Source organism: Geotrypetes seraphini, chromosome 7 (assembly GCF_902459505.1).
Source record: "Geotrypetes seraphini chromosome 7, aGeoSer1.1, whole genome shotgun sequence".
NCBI classification, from domain to species: Eukaryota; Metazoa; Chordata; class Amphibia; order Gymnophiona; family Dermophiidae; genus Geotrypetes; species Geotrypetes seraphini.
The window spans coordinates 181,393,472-181,411,153 of NC_047090.1; the positions used below are offsets into that span (position 1 = coordinate 181,393,472).

The window sequence follows — 17,682 nt, forward strand, 5'->3', positions numbered from 1 at the left end:
TAAAGACAGAAAGCATTTACAATATAATGGCAGGGAAAGAAGTAATACATAGAACAGATCAAATACATCAAGTTGAATCTAAGGAACTTGATTGAAATAATGAAGCAGAATGCATTAAGATAGCAGCCTATCAAGATTCCAGAATCCCAGAGAGTAACAAGATTCTAGAATCCCAAAGAGTAACAAGATTCCAGAATCCCAGAGAGTAGCAACATTCCATACAGAATCTCAAAGAATAGCAAGATTCCAGAATCCCAGAGAGTAACAAGATTCTAGAATCCCAAAGAGTAGCAACATTCCATACAGAATCTCAAAGAATAGCAAGACTCCAGAATCCCAGAGAGTAACAAGATTCTAGAATCCCAAAGAGTAGCAACATTCCATACAGAATCTCAAAGAATAGCAAGATTCCAGAATCCCAAAGAGTAGAACATTCCATACAGAATCTCAAAGAATAATAATCATTTTATTCTTATATACCGCCATACTGAAAAGGTTCTAGGCGGTTCACAACAAGGTGAGCTAATACATGGGATACAGATAAAATACAATTAGAATAATGGACTTAAGAACAGATAAAGACAGAAAGCATTTACAAATACAATGCAGAAAATACCGGCCTGGCAGGGAAAGAAGTAATACATAGAACAGATCAAATACATCAAGTTGAATCTAAGGAACTTGATTGAAAAAATGAAGCAGAATGCATTAAGAGTTGAGTCTTTAACAATTTTCTAAAATCAAGATAGGAAGAGACCTCTAACATCATTTTTCCAAGCCATACATTCAATTTAGCGGCTTGAAATGAAAGGGTTCTCTCAAGGAACTCCTTATGATGACAGGATTTTATAGAGGAATATGAAAACAAGTGCACAAGGGAGGTCAATTTTTTTAATTGGTTCAATTGGCACTCTTAATTGAACAGCACCATTAAAACCAATTTTTTTTTTTTTAAAATTATTTTCAGGTAGGTGCTGAACTCAGGCACCTACCCTCGCTGAAAAAAATGAGCATGGCTAGGGACAGAGTTTGAGCGCGGAATGAGTTAGGCACCCGTATTTTAGGCTACGAAAAACTGAATTTCAAACTGCTTTGGAGAATTAGGCAGGATGACAGACAACATATAACATAACTGCGTACACTTCTCCCTCCGTATTCTCTGCGAGAGGGGATTAACAGACCCGCGAATACAGAAAAGCAGCAAATAACTTTTTCATATGTTATTTGCAGTTTTCTATGAAAAACCAACATGAATAGGGTGAAACCGCGAACAACACGGTGGGAGACCTGGTGTGTTTCTGAAGGAGAGGCAACACACGGTGACAAAAGCGCTGGGAATCGGTGATTTTCTCTGTAAACGATGGGAATTGGCGATTTCTCCCTGTAAGCTGATGTCATTTGGGGGGCGATTGCTGAACTTAATATGTTTTTTGAAAGTCTATAAAAGAATTTGCAGTTGTAAAAACTCCTTCTGTAAATGATTCCCGAAGACGTGCTTATCTCTTTCATTTTTAATCTCTAACAAGGAAAGGCCTATCTGATGGAATACCATCTTTTCATAAGCACCCCAGTGATTGCAGAACAATAAACGACAAGACGCTAGATAATTTTTTTGGGGGGGGGTAAATTGTACATATCGAAATTCAGATAATGCATTATACTTTCAGATCTTCTGACGACATAATAAACAAATCAGCAAATGGTTCTCCGAGGCACAATGGAACCTTCTCTTTACGGTAACTCAATCAGCTGTTGTTTGCTCACTGAGTGGTTCTGAGATTAGATAGTAGACGTCGAGAAATGTCAGTGTTCCGATATGTCATATTAAAGCCTCCCCACGCACGCCGTAATGCTCCCAACACTGGTTGTTTGGATCTTTCTTTTTGTTCTCTGCTAAGATATGACAAATTGTAACATTTCCATTTGTCAGCCAAACACATTTGATATTCACAAGAGGAGAATTCTTAATCTGAAATTTGCAAAATCTAGCTCTAATGTATTCTGCCCAAGAGAAATGACATTATTAAAGTAGAAACTTCATCAGCACATAAAGATCTTTTTTTTAATCTAATTGTCTTGGTACAGCAGAGAAGAAATGCATTTTCTACTCTCTCTGGTATTTTTAAAATAATTGTTCAACCATTGTCTGCTTGTGGTTTGTGGGGAAGATGGCAAGCTGGCATAACATATATAACATAACATAATTTTATTCTTCTATACTGCCATAATCAGACGATTTCTAGGCGGTTTACACTGAAGAGAACATAAGAACATAAGCAATGCCCCCGCTGGGTCAGACCTGAGGTCCATCATGCCCAGCAGTCCGCTCACGTGGCGGCCCAACAGGTCCAGGACCTGTGCAGTAATCCTCTATTTATACCCCTCTATCCCCTTTTCCAGCAGGAAATTGTCCAATCCTTTCTTAAACCCCTGTACTGTACTCTGCCCTATTACACCCTCTGGAAGCGCATTCCAGGTGTCCACCACTCGTTGGGTAAAGAAGATCTTCCTAGCATTCGTTTTGACTCTGTCCCCTTTCAACTTTTCCGAATGCCCTCTTGTTCTTTTATTATTCGGAAGTTTGAAGAATCTGTCCCTCTCCACTCTCTCTATGCCCTTCATGATCTTGTAAGTCTCTATCATATCCCCTCTGTCTCCTCTTCTCCAGGGAAAAGAGACCCAGTTTCTCCAATCTCTCAGCGTATGAGAGGTTTTCTATCCCTTTTATCAAACGTGTCGCTCTCCTTTGAACCCTCTCGAGCTGGACAATCAGCAAAATACAAATAGCGAAAGTACAACATATTTCTTTAAGAATAGTCAGAGTACAATTATTGTAATTAATATAACTTCTATTTAGGAAATGAATCTATCAAACAATATAGTCTTAATTTTTTTCCGAAATGCGCCATAGGTCAACCTGGCTCCATTGATGTAATTGCCTAACCAGAACTGCTTACTTGAAACATAAAAGTCCTATTCAAAAAGGACCTGGATAGGCAAATAAATGACAATTTCTGGTTATCCTTGTAGGGCTGTATAGCACGAAATGAGGCAAAAGATAGGTAGGGGCTAATCCTCAAACCAACTTGAAGCAAATGCAAGAGAACTTAAATATTACTCGTGCCTCCATCGGCAGCCAGTGCAGCAGTCTATAGTAGGGAGTAACATGATCGCTTTTCTTCAGCCCAAATATCAGACGGACAGCCGTGTTCTGTACTATTCTCAATTTTCTCAAAGTTTTTTTAGATACACCCAAGTAAACGATATTGCAGTAGTCCAATATAGATAGAACCAATGACTGCATCAGTAGTCTAAAAGACACGAGGATCAAAATATTTTTTGATGGTCTTTAGTTTCCATAGTGCAAAAAAGCACTTCTTCACCACTAAATTTGCGGGTTCAACCATGGACAAATGATTGTCTAATGTGACTCCTAATATTTTTATAGATTTAGAAATCAAGTAATCGTGACCGTTTAAGTGAAGCGATGTTTTAGTAATTTTATCCTTTGGGCTTGCTAAGAAAACTTTTGTTTTTTCTGTATTTAATTTCAATTAAAAATTGATTGTCCGTTGTTCTATTTCAGAAGGACAGAGGGTAACACTGGCTGTCTTCAGGGGTTAACAGGCTAATATTTCCCATGCCCAGCTAAATTTAATCCACCTACATTTCATTCCCTTGTGTTCTTTTCATTTCAGTTTGGTTGAAGAAGAAAGACACTAGTCTTTGCTATATAGTGAACTGTAAGAAGACACTACTATTTCCCATGTGGGAAAACCATTCATGTAGGGACGCCATTCTGCCATTCTGAAACAGGGTGAGATCGGCACACTGATTTCACCGCCCCTGTGAAAGAATTATGAATTATTCCCTTTCCCTTCTTGCCATGCAGCCATTCTAAGTAAAGGAAAATGCTAGCATCTTGTCACAAGACTGCGTTTGTCACATATTAACCTGACAGAAGTTTGCCCTTATCCCTTATATAGGCAACATCAGAATCTGCCTAGGCCCTGAGCTTAAGACTAATCAAGATAGCTTAAGGAGTATGCATTATAACCTTTGGACTGTCACATGCTTATCTTATTTGAGCAGTCTTTATTAGGAAAGGACATCAGCTGATAGGCCTTGAGGACGTGCAAAGACTCAGGCTCTGTCCACGTGTTAATCAGGCCCTTTATCTAAGTGCTGAGTTGGAGGATGATCACTAGGTAAAGGGAGGGTGATCACGATTCATAAGCATGTACCTATCTTTGTATCCACCAATGTAAAACCATGTACCTTTGTACCCACCAATCATGAGACGTGTAAACAAGGGAGTTACTATGATGTCATTAGCTTAGAAGCATAATAAATAGAGACTCGGAGCTAGCCCCTGACAGCGCCTCCTTCCCGACTCTAAGACTGCGTGTGTGTGTTTCCTTTGTGTAACATTCCTACACATTCAACACAGAAAGATCTTCTCACGGGACTCCTCAAATGTTGTATATTCGATATAGAAAATGTGAAAAGGATGCTATACTGGGGAGATGATACACCGACTTTAGCGTGAAGGACATTAGCATGCCGACAATTCCGCTCAGTCAAATGCGCGCATGAAGGGAGCAGAATTGTTGGGGCACAATTGTAAGTGTAGTGGGGAGGACAGGTTTGCAGCAATCTTTTAATTTAGAGCGCGTCGGCATTGAGCACCCCCCCTAAGAGCACGAGAGCGGGTAGTTGTAAAAGGTTCCCACCCACACACACCCACTTCAGAGCGAGAGCGTGAGTTGTAATCGAGATCGCCAACCTTCCCCCGAATGACAGTGGGGTTTCCCCCCACGCCCCCTTTGAGAGAGCGGAAAATGGAAGGAATAGGGTGGCACGCACGTGTTCTTCGTGCCACTGTTGGGGCTGAATTGTGGGCACGCCAATGTCCTGCGCGCATTTGACTGGTCACCAGGGACACAGGACAGATGCTAAACCAAAGAATCATCTCACGCAGGCACCACATCAAAAACTAGAAAGCAAATGGAGGTGACGCCTTTATGTTCAGGATAACAAGAGGCAGCTTTTTTGTGGTTTCCTCTTTTTTTCTTTGACTGTTTTGTATCTTGCTGTGTTTTAACAGATTATTATTTTTTTTTAGTGTTCCCTTTTTTTTAAACATAAGAATAGCCTTACTGGGTCAGACCAATGGTCCATGAAGCTCAGTAGCCTGTTCTCACGGTGGCCAATCCAGGTCACTAGTACCTGGCCAAAACCCAAGGAGTAGCAACATTCCATTCAGAATCCTAAAGAATAGCAAGATTCTGGAATCCCAGAGTAACAAAAGATTCCGGAACCCCAAGGAGTAGTAACGTTCCATGCTACCGATCCAGGGCAAGCAGTGGCTTCCCCCATGTCTTTCTCAATAACAGACTATGGACTTTTTCTCCAGGAACTTCTCCAAACCTTTCTTAAAACCAGCTATGCTATCCGCTCTTACCACATCCTCTGTGCTTTGCCCCTTTTTTATTTCCGCCTTCTTTTCTTCCTGCACTCCCTTTTCCCCTCCTCCCCTCTCTCTTCCTTTTCCTTTCTCTTCTTTCCTCCTTTGGGTTTTTCCCCCCCCCCTGTTGGTCCTTTTCCCTTCTCTCTCTTTATCTCCCTGTCTTTTTCTTTGTGTTTCTCTGCTCTTTCATATGGTAAAGAACTGGGTTTAGTGACACTGGGAGACACTTGCTTTCTTCGTTTCGGCATGAAAACCAGGCCCTTCCTCTCTCCTCTAGCTGTCTTCAGCAGAAAGAGGCTTTCCCCAGTGTCTTTATAAGACTGTTAGAGGGAAGCCACATTTTTTTCACTTTCGATCCTCCACAGGTAGATGTTGATCTGAGGTAAGTGGGCTGCTGGTTCTCTGTTTTCTATGCTTAGTTGGGGGGGGGATTTACTCCCTATTTTTAATTTTTTTAACTTTTTCATGCAGTGCTATTTGTGCGACAGCTGGGTCTTTCGTTATTAACCCTTTAGGTGCACTTTTTTGTGTTGTTCTATCCATGTACACACTAGAGAGTTGCGCGGGGACAGAAATCCCACCCGTCCCCACCAAAGTCTCACCCGTCCCCACCCGTCTCCGTGAGGAATCCCTCCGTCCCCACCAGTCCCCGCGAGGAATCCCCTACGTCCCTGCCCATCCCCGTGAGGAATCCCCTCTGTCCCCGCCCGTCCCTATAAACTTCAGAAATAGTTATTTCATTTAATTATGCTACTGAATTAAAGGCTCTGGTAGAAACCCATTTACAAATAAGCAGTGTCATAGTAAGGAGGCATGTGGGGGAGTGGGTCCGACCTGGGCGCCATCTTCCTAAGGGCTTGGCACCTCTCCTCCTCTCCACCCCCCTCTTCTCTGTACCTCTTTTCCTTCCCCGGTGCAAGGTTGCTGCCCGCATCGGCATCAGCGCTCTCTCTGATGTCACTTCCGGGACCCACACCTAGGAAGTGACGTCACAGGGCGAGCCGACAATGTCGCGGGCATGCTGCTCACGCTGGAGAAGTTAAAAAGGTACAGGGAAAGGGAATGGGGGCGCGTGCGCTGTGTGGGTAGATGAGGGGCTGTGTAGGGGTGTCACCGCCCCGATCGTCGCTCACCCTTACTACGCCACTGAATGCTTGACATTTTCATGGCACCTACAAGTCGAAGCCTGCCCTGCACTGGCCTTTTTTCCCTCTAATTACTAGTTATCTAATCCCCACCACGCTTGATTTGATTCCATTCTCCTGCCATATAAGAATCCTTTGTGTTTATCCCACTCCTTAAGACATTCCTCTTTAAAGACGCTTCTCAAAATTCCAATTGAGTCCCCCAAATAAAAACGGGAAAATAAAAACGCTTTCAGTGAAAAATTACTTCCTGATGTTACAATTCATGCTCCCTAGTTCTACTGTTTCCCCATCTCTGGAATAGGTTTGTTTGCATATTAATACTTTTAAACTATTTAAGGCCCTTAGTCTATAAACGGTACCCAAACGGCTCCTAACAAGTTGAAAATGCCGTTTAAAAAACCAAACATTACATTACATTAGTGATTTCTATTCCGCCTTTACCTTGCGGTTCAAGGCGGATTACATAAGAATTGTTATGATCTTAAGAAGTACATATTAAGAAGTATTTGAGGAATAGTTTGAACATTTTCTAATTTGCTAAGGAGTAGATAGTATTGCAGGAGGAGTTTGGAACATTATTGGTTGTGTTATATTGGTTTTATGTATTTTTTTGAAGAGTAGGGTTTTTGTTTCTTTTTTGAAGGTTTTGTAGTCTGTGGTCGAAGTCAGCAGATTGGTGAGTTGTCTGGCCAGTTTCGCTGCTCTGGTGGCCAGTAGGTTGTCATATATTTTTTTCATTTGACATTTTTGGTTGGCGGATGTGTGAATATTGTGTGGGTTCGCCTGTGTCTGTTTGAAGTGGAATGAGTTAGTCGATTGTTCCAGTAGGTAGGGCTGTTTCCGTTTATAGCTTTGAATATTAGGCAAAGGAATTTGAAGTGTATTCTGGCTTGTATTGGGAGTCAGTGTGAATTGTGGTATGCCTCTGTGATGTGGTCGTATTTTTTCAATGAATAGATAAGTCTTAAGGCTGTGTTTTGTGTTGTTTGAAGTTGTTTTATCATGGTTGCAGGCCAGGGGAGATATAGTACGTTGCAGTAGTCTATTAGGCCTAGGATCAGTGATTGAACCACGAGTAGGAATTGTTTTCTGTCGAAGAATTTTCGGACTTGTCTTAGGTTTCTCATAGTGGCGAATAATGTTTTTATAATTTTGTTGATTTGTATTTGCATGGTACAACCTCTGCCTATCAGCCCTCCGAGGAGTTTTAGCGTGGGTTGAATGGGGTATGAGATCGAGTTAATTTCTATGTTAATTTCTTGTATGTTAGGGCCTCGAGGTATGCTAGTAAGTTTTCATCTTGTTTGTGGGATTGGTTTTCGAGACATCTCAAAACAAAAAAAAATATAGGCGCCTACCAGTGCCTTAAAAACAGCGCCTGCATTGCGCCTACAGAGGCGCTTTATGACATTAAGGCCCGTATTCTGTAACCAGCGCCTAAAGTTAAGCACCTATTTCGGAGGCGCCCATCTAGATAGGCATCTACCAAAATTGAATAACAAGCCCAATTAAGCTTTTTAATCAGCACTGATTGAAACATAGGCGCCTATCAAGAAAAATGCGATTCTGTAACAAGGCGCCTCTAAAAATTTAGGCGGCCTTTAAAAAAATAGGCGCTATGCATGTTAGGCATGGGCGTGGCTTCGTGTTAGGCGCCTTCTTACAGAATCGCTGCTCTTAAGCATGCTTAAGCGCTCATATGGGCGTCTAACTTTTAGTTGTGCCTAGAGCTGGCCTATTTCTTGGGCGCCTCCGAAATAGCGTGATTCACTAACCAGCACCCAATTTTACTTGAATCACGCTGAACAGTGCCTATATCGGCGCCTAACTTTTGGGCGCTTCTTATAGAATTTGCCCTTAAAAGTCACTGTGAGCGTGGCTACCACTGGATGTGGCGTTGGGTGTCGTAAAGTGCCTCTGTAGGCATGATTCACATGAAATGTAGGCCTTGAAAATCCTGGTCGACATTTCCGGCGCCTACCTTTCCCGGAGCCGCCATTCTATAAATGGTACTTGTCGCGTGATTGACACGGGATCGGTGTCCACTGCCAACGGCGCCTTTTATAGAATCTTGGCCTAAATGACTATATCGCATGACCTCATCTCTCCTTTCTAGGGATACTAGACATCCGGATTTCTCCGGACATGTCCTCCTTTTGAGGACATGTCTGGGGGTCCGGACGGCTTTTCAAAACCTGGCACTTTGTCCGGGTTTTGAAAAACCTCCTCTATATCGCATCGGGCGGGAGGAAATCCGTGCATGCGTGGATTTCCTCCTGCCCGACGAGAGCAGGCAGCGGGATATGGGCGGGGCTAGGGTGGGATTGGGGGTGGGACTGGGGCATAACGGGGCAGGAATGGTTGGAACTGGGCGGGCCTGTGTGAGCAGGTCTAGGGGTTCGGATTTTACTATAGTAAAATCTGGCAACCCTACTCCTTTCTTTCTTTCTCCTCTAGGTTCACATAGTGCGATCATCAAATTTCTTCATTTATTTGTTGATTTTTTTATGCATACTGCATTATGTGGTACGGTACATAATAATCTCCAAATGCCCTGCGCTGCTCTATGAGTGTCAGGAGCTACGTGGGGCATTCAGTGCGGCTCCCTGCGCTAAAAACCACCATTGCGGTTTAGTAAAAGGGGGCCATAGTGCAAAATATAAACAGCAGATATAAATTCTCAAAACGGACACATTTTGATCATTCAATTGAAAATAAAATCATTTTTCCTACCTTTGCTATCTGGTAATTTCATGAGTCTCTGGTTGCACTTCTTTCTGACTGTGCATCCAATATTTCTTTCTTTTGTTCTGACTCCTGCATGTTTCCTCTCCTTCAGAGCTCATTCCATTCCCCAACCAACATCTCTCTCTATCCCTCCATGAGTTCAAATTTTTCTTCTTCTCTCCCTGCCTGCCCACTGCCACCTGACACACTCTATTCCCTCCCCCAATTTTTTCTTTCTTTCTCCTCTAGGTTCACATAGTGCGATCATCAAATTTCTTAATTTATTTGTTGATTTCTTTACGCATACTGCATTATGTGGTACGGTACATAATAATCTCTAAATGTAATCATGCTTAATAAGGATAGTTACAGTGTGTGTCCGACACCAACAATAGACACAAATGTTCGCATCTATCAAAGCACCTGCTGTACATTTAATTGCCTGGAGCATTTTTGGTGTTCCTCCAATTAATATTCAAATTATTCTTCTTGCCGGCAATTATTATGTCTTGTCAAGCTGTATAGAGGTGATGACTCTTAATTCTAAAATTCCTTTGCTTGGTCTCAGTTTGACTATTGTCACTTTGCTTTGGGTTCATGTCATTAAACAGAATCAGAAAATCAGAAATAATAAGATGCCGGAGAGCTCTTGTGTGTTTTGTGTTCATCATTATATCGCACGCCAGAGATCCGCTGCATTCAAGATCAGGGAAATTATCCTTATCAATATGCTGTACTGTCTTGAACAGGGCATAATAAGTTTCTGCAATACCTCCATGACTAGCGAAATGGAAGAGAAAGATAAGATAGATTCCTGCTGAAAAGAGCTTGAAGTTGTTTGCAAGGTTTCTCTTTATGATGACTCCATTGTTGCATGCGCTATCTCTCTCCCTCCAGATGTCCTCACGTCTTCCCCACCCCAGGCGTGTTCATTTCAATATGAATCAAAAGAAATCTAGACTTTTCATACAAGCTATTCAGCTCATTCCATAGATATGTATTAGGGTCGTAATTATGGCATGCTTAGAAAAACTTATCATCTCTCTGAGCGTTAGCAGATGATAAATTACCTTTTCAGTTACTGATTCTTTAAAGTATATATATATATATTGGGGGTGTAGGGGTAGGATGAAATAGGTCATATTGAAATGTATATTGAAGGAATGATAAATTTCATTTTATATTATAGTTTATTAATTACTTCAATACAATGTGAATAGGTGCGGGAAAAGGGAGGGGGTAAATGGGGGGGGGAGGAGGAAGTGGGGGAAGGGAGGTGGGGGTAGAAGGGGGTTGATTTGGGTCATGTGGAAACATATTTTGAAGGAATGATAGAAATATGTATGTAAATATTATAATTGTGAATCTATTTGAAATGAAATCTATTTGTATATTATATTATATTTAATTATTTCCTTCAATAAAATGTTATAAATTAAATATCCAAAATGCAGAGTTTGCAACAGTTTAAGAATATATATATAAGATAAGATAGATTCTTAAACTGTTGAATGGAAGATGACACATATTACTAGGTATTACAAAGTTATAAATGTTTCCAAAGCTTCAATGTAAAATATTAACAATCATACTTCGTGCCCTAGAGGAAAGATTTTGAATATATAGGTCCCAAATTTTTTTCAAAAAACCGTGTACGTCTTGGAAACTTTCAAACATCCCTAACTTCAAATAAAATTAAACAATGAAGTTGATTCCTCCAATGCCAAGTTTTTTTTTTTTGTTTTCTAATTTGATTTCCTTGTATTGTCCATATCGAACGTTTATTTGTTCAGGAAGACAGCATCTAATTTTTCTTTTTAAAAAAATTAAATAAATGATAAAGCGGGACAAGATTGCTCGGAGAAAGTGATCAGAAGAACATTCTTTTAGGGCCCCTTTAACAAATCCGTGCTAGCAAGTCCCACTTAACAAATGCGACACAGCTCATTCAAATCTGTGTCGCATTTGCTGCGCCGGTACTCGCTACCGCGGCTTTGTAAAATGGACCCTTAATGAATTTCAGTCTATTGATGTACAATATATTAAACTACCAAATACCTGACTAGCTGACTCATTCAAATATACGATTATGTTTAATGTTTATAATCTTTTGTAAACCGCGTAGAACCTTTTGGTAACGCGGTCTATAAGTATAATATTATGTTATGTTATGTTAACTGCAAGATGCCATTTAATTCAAATTGCGTTCCCTACACATTTCTAGTTCTACATGTATGGATCTTCCTCTCTTGCCCTCGTCACTCATGTGTAGCAGACTTGTGAATATATTGCAAATACGTTTTTTCATATACAGTTATAAGCAGGGATTCATCCAGACCAAAAATACAAAGATATAGCTGACAAACTGAAAATCAAAAAGATGAAAAAGATGAAAAGGAGAAAAATAAACCTCAATTGAGGGCGGTTGGGACTACACAAGTACCCAATCATCCACTCATCATCACGGGTCTATAAAAAACTCCAAAACATATATAAATAATCAATTCTTACGTCTTTCATTCATACAAAATCTTCTTTTTGTTATTTTTCACAGTCTTTTTTTATGTGATTTCAATATAACTGTCAAGCAGTAAGAGGCCCGAATCCCAAACTTAACCACATTACTTGGCGAGGACTACAGCTGAATATCATAAATATAAGCAGTTTTTAGAGATATGAAGCATATATCTGGAATCGTGAAAAAATACACTCATCTGAAATCGAGGGTTTTCACCAAAGGCTTCCAACTCAAGATCCCGACAGAAAAGACTTTCTGTTTCGCCCGGCAAGGGCTACTTCAGGGGAAGAATGCCAACTCGAATATCTCTCTGCTTCTAATTATTTGCTGGAAGTAAAGCCGACTCCTCTCAAGATGGTGCTGGGACTGAAAGACGCGCCCGGCTCGAATAAAACACGAACCGGGCGTATTGACGTCATCAACAGTGTGATGTACGATAGGTTAAACACAAGCACTTCTAACAACCACCAAAAAACCAAAGGAAGGAACTTTAAAAATAAATTTCAGAGGAACGGCTGCCATTCATAAGCTGTATTTAAGCCATCTGGCTCTAAAGTTTGTAATCGGCTAATCCATTGTTGTTCCTTCTGCCATAGTATTCTTCTGGTATCCCCTCTTCTCTGAGTCGGGCGCAGTTTCTCGATAACCCAACATTTTAAGTTCTCAAACCTATGGTCAAATTGGGTACAATGAGCAACTATCGGAGCTGTTAATTTCCGAGTGTTCAGACAGCTTTTATGTTCAGTAATTCTAATAGTTAAGGTCCGTGATGTTTGACCTATGTATAAGCAGTCACATGGACATTGAATAGCATATATGATGTTCACAGATTGACATGAGGACGTTTGGTGTAAAACAATATTCTTGCCATCACTAGGGTTGATAAAACTAGAAATAGTAAGCATTACCGTATTTTCGCGGATATAACGCGCGCGTTATACGCGATTTTACCTACCGCGCATACCCCTCGCGCGTTATATGCCTGAGCGCGGTATAGAAAAGTTTTTAAACATAGTTCCCACCCCGCCCGACGCCCGATTCACCCCCCCAGCAGGACCGCTCGCACCCCCACCCCGAACGACCGCTCGCACGCGCTCCCACCCGCACCCGCATCCACGATCGGAGCAAGAGGGAGCCCAAGCCCTCTTGCCCGGCCGACTCCCCGACGTCCGATACATCCCCCCCCCCCCGAAGGACCGCCGACTTCCCGACAATATCGGGCCAGGAGGGAGCCCAAACCCTCCTGGCCACGGCGACCCCCTACCCCCACCCCGCACTACATTACGGGCAGGAGGGATCCCAGGCCCTCCTGCCCTCGACGCAAACCCCCCTCCCTCCAACGACCGCCCCCCCCCCAACAACCTCCGACCGCCCCCCCAGCCGACCCGCGACCCCCCTGGCCGACCCCCACGACCCCCCCACCCCCCTTCCCCGTACCTTTGGAAGTTGGCCGGACAGACGGGAGCCAAACCCGCCTGTCCGGCAGGCAGCCAACGAAGGAATGAGGCCGGATTGGCCCATCCGTCCTAAAGCTCCGCCTACTGGTGGGGCCTAAGGCGCGTGGGCCAATCAGAATAGGCCCTGGAGCCTTAGGTCCCACCTGGGGGCGCGGCCTGAGACACATGGTCGGGTTTGGCCCATGTGCCTCAGGCCGCGCCCCCAGGTGGGACCTAAGGCTCCAGGGCCTATTCTGATGGCCCACGCGCCTTAGGCCCCACCAGTAGGCGGAGCTTTAGGACGGATGGGCCAATCCGGCCTCATTCCTTCGTTGGCTGCCTGCCGGACAGGCGGGTTTGGCTCCCGTCTGTCCGGCCAACTTCCAAAGGTACGGGGAAGGGGGGTGGGGGGGTCGTGGGGGTCGGCCAGGGGGGGTCGCGGGTCGGCTGGGGGACGGGCGGAGGTTCTTGGGGGGGGGGGCGGTCGTTGGGGGGGGAGGGGGGTTTGCGTCGAGGGCAGGAGGGCCTGGGATCCCTCCTGCCCGTAATGTAGTGCGGGGTGGGGTTAGGGGGTCGCCGTGGCCAGGAGGGTTTGGGCTCCCTCCTGGCCCGATATTGTTGGGGAGTCGGCGGTCCTTCGGGGTGAGGGTGCGAGTGGTCCTGCCGGGGGGGGGGATGTATCGGACGTCGTGGGGGGGCATCAGGCTTTCAGGATGGGGACAGACCTTCAAGGGGGGACAGGACTTCAAGGGGGGACAGTGCACGGAAGTCAGGGGGGGTGAACGGAGAGTCGGGACAGCGCACGGAAAGTCAGGGCGGGCGAAAGGAGCGTCGGGCATCATGCGCGTTATATGCCTGAGCGCGGTATAGAAAAGTTTTGGTACATATCATCGTGATTTCTGCGCGCTATACCCCTGTGCGCGTTTTACACAGGTGCGCGTTATATCCGCGAAAATACGGTATATCACAATTTGAGCAATGGCCACAAGGTTTGTGACCCTGGGTGTCATTTAAATTTTCTCCTATGAAATCTTCCTTAGATGTATGGCAAAGCCAATCACTTAAATTTTTATTTCTTGATTGTGAAAAAATAAATCTTTTGTTTTCAAAACAAGGAAGCGTTTTTAATAGGGGAAGATGTTTTTTGTATTTCTTAATCACCTGTGATGTCATTCGAGTTTGTTTAATCAGACTTGTGAAACAGTTCATGTTTATTGCACTCCAGACAGAGTGACATCCGAGCCTCAAATGTAAAGATTTGTAGAAATGTAACCATGCTGCAGTGCAATTGTTTAGTTCAGGGGTGCCCACCACGTTTTTGGCTTGCGAGCTACTTTTAAAATGACCAAGTCAAAATGATCTACCAACAATAAAAAAAACACACCACAAAGCACACTGTATGCAGAGAAAATGTTAATTATCATTTATATTCGGGGGGTTTTCAAAGAGGTCAAGGAAGATGACTTTAAAATATGCAATGTCACCATAGTAACAACTATACAAAAATAGACAAATATATCCCCCCACCCATCTTTTACTAAACCAAGATAGCGTTTTTTAGTGCAGGGAGCTGTAATGAATGCCCTGCGCTGCTCTATGAGTGTCAGGAGCTGCGTGGGGCATTCAGCGCGGCTCCCTGTGCTAAAAACCACTTTTGCGATTTAGTAAAAGGGGGTCATAGTGCAAAATATAAACAGCAGATATAAATTCTCAAAACGGACACATTTTGATCATTCAATTGAAAATAAAATCATTTTTCCTACCTTTGCTATCTGGTAATTTCATGAGTCTCTGGTTGCACTTCTTTCTGACTGTGCATCCAATATTTCTTTCTTTCGTTCTGTCTCCTGCATGTTTCCTCTCCTTCAGACCTCATTCCATTCCCCAACCAACATCTCTCTCTATCCCTCCATGAGTTCAACTTTTTCTTCTTCTCTCTCTGCCTGCCCCCTGCCACCTGACACACTCTATTCTCTCCCCCAATTTTTTCTTTCTTTCTTCATGCCAGCCTAACCCCTAACTTTTTCTTTCTTTCTTTCTTTCTCTCTCCCTGCCTGACCCCCAACTTTTTCTTTCTTTCTCTCTCCCTGCCTGCCCCCCAAGCCACCGCCAATTTCTCCCTGCTTCTCCGCCGCCGACTCAGCAACAGGGCCACGCCAAGCGTGGCCGTGCTGCGACTGTACAACGGCCAGCCCACAAGCCTTCCCCCGACGTCAATTCTGACATCGGCGAGGAAGTTCTGGGCCAGCAAATCACTACCTGGCTGGCCCGGAACTTCCACTCCAACGTCAGGGGGAAGGCTTGTGGGCCAGTAACATGCAATTGCTGCACGCACCTAGCCCTTCCTTGCGGCGGCTTCAGCAAGGGACAGGGAGAGATCCCAGGCTCTGTGATCAACTTGTGTAGCCTTTGCAATCTACCTATAGATCGTGATCGACGTTTTGGGCTCCTGGTTAGATTCTGTGTAGGTAATGGCCACTATGCCAGGACTATCCATTTAGTTGAGGCTTACTATTCATAATATACTGTGGTGTACTTGGCTTGTTGGCTGCCAGGGTTGGAGCATCCCCTCCTCGAGGCAGAGCAGCCCCCTCCTCTATGTGTGGAGCGGTTATGGGGCCATGGTCTGCATGGTCTCGGGCTTTGTTTGTTTGTTTATTTCTCACCCCCCCCTTATTCAGGATGAGTTACATATTAACATACAAATTAAAACATTTGCATTTGTCGTACAAAACACTTCAAGGATACACTGTGTTTGGTCACAGGGGGTGAGGCTGGTGGCTCTGTTGATGTCAGAGGGGGTGCGCCCTCACCTGGATTACTGCGTCCAGCACTGGTCGCCGTACACTAAGAAGGACTTCACGGTCCTGCGGTATATAAACTGTTGTTATTATTATAAGGACATGGTACTACTCGAAAGGGTCCAGAGAAGAGCGACTAAAATGCTTAATGGACTAGAGGAGTTGCTGTACAGTGAGAGATTAGAGAAACTGGGCCTCTTCTCCCTTGAGGGGACATGATCGAAACATTCAAGATAATGAAGGGAATAGACTTAGTAGATAAAGACAGGTTGTTCACCCTCTCCAAGGTAGGGAGAACGAGAGGACACTCTCTAAAGTTGAAAGGGGATAGATTCTGTACAAACGTAAGGAAGTTCTTCTTCACCCAGAGAGTGGTAGAAAACTGGAACGCTCTTCCGGAGACTGTTATAGGGGAAAGCACCCTCCAGGGATTCAAGACAAAGTTGACAAGTTCCTGCTAAACTGGAACGTACGCAGGTGAGGCTGGACATTTAGAGCACTGGTCTTTGACCTGGGGGCCGCCGCGTGAGCGGACTGCTGGGCACGATGGACCACTGGTCTGACCCAGCAGCGGCAATTCCTAGGTTCTTATGATGTTCTTATGCAGATGTGTACTGTGGTTCTGTGACTGCACTCAGGGCAGATTGCCCCTACTGCCCTGCCTTTGTTACACCACTGATAATATATGGTTGTTTTGTAATCTGAATGGTTAGAAATGATCCTTATGTCTTTCTAAAATAAAGCAATAGAGCAATTATGTATTCACTGGTGGTCATAAGGGGAAAATTCTATAAACGGCGTCCTGATTGTAGGCGGCGTGCAGCCATAACTCTTCACAACGTCTCTATCCCCGGGTGAAAAATTTGTACGAGGAACCTTTCTCACAAACCGATCAATCAGCGTTTGCCTGCCTAATCTGTCATTTTTTTTGCCTATACTGTTTCATCAGTCCTTCGTCTGTCCTTGACTTAAACAGTAGACAACTCGAACAATTCACGCAGACCATCCGGCCAAAAACCTGCTCACCATTTGCGCCTTCAACCAATCTGAACGTTTTCCAACATTCAGCTTTGCCATCTGCATTTTCCGTCAGGACAGAACAATTTTGAATCGCATTATACAAGCTGTCTGATGACCACAACTGAGATGATTTACAGACATTTTGACTGATAGTTCACTGCTCTTACACACATGGCGGGATTGCCCAGGAATACTCAATCTCAGCTCAGACCGCCAATCAGATTTCTACCTGCAGTCAATCCCGTCCTGCAAGGTTGCACTCAGCCACCAGTGCACGGAACTGGTGTATTGCTTTTACTGGGAAGTTGGGAGTCTCCATTGGGGCTGGGCTGTGCCTGCTCAGTCGTATCATCGTGGGCGGGGAGGGTTTCTCCTCACAATTGTGGCTAAGTTGTGCAGGCATTTCACACGGCAACTTCATGGATCTACAGTAAATTATCTCCCCAAAGCCACAGGCAGCAGAGTTCAAGCTTCTAGAAGCAGCGGCACTCCACACCCCCACCACGGCCTAATGGGCTTTGTAGGAGGGCCAAGCCATAAACACACACTACAGCTATCATGA

The 17,682-nt window shown here is 43.9% G+C and overlaps 1 long non-coding RNA gene across 3 annotated transcripts in view; it reads right to left on the reverse strand.

Annotated features, from left to right (window-relative positions):
* The window catches only part of LOC117364107, a 128,507-nt gene that overhangs the window by 6,091 nt on the left and 104,734 nt on the right, over window positions 1-17,682 (reverse strand). Inside the window, exon 4 of one of the 3 annotated variants that reach the window (XR_004540182.1) lies at window positions 12,022-12,532. The exons of the other annotated variants lie outside the window; for them this stretch is intronic. This is a non-coding gene — a long non-coding RNA (uncharacterized LOC117364107). Of the gene's footprint in view, window positions 1-12,021; window positions 12,533-17,682 lie in introns of those variants that run through there. 3 annotated transcript variants of the gene reach the window in all.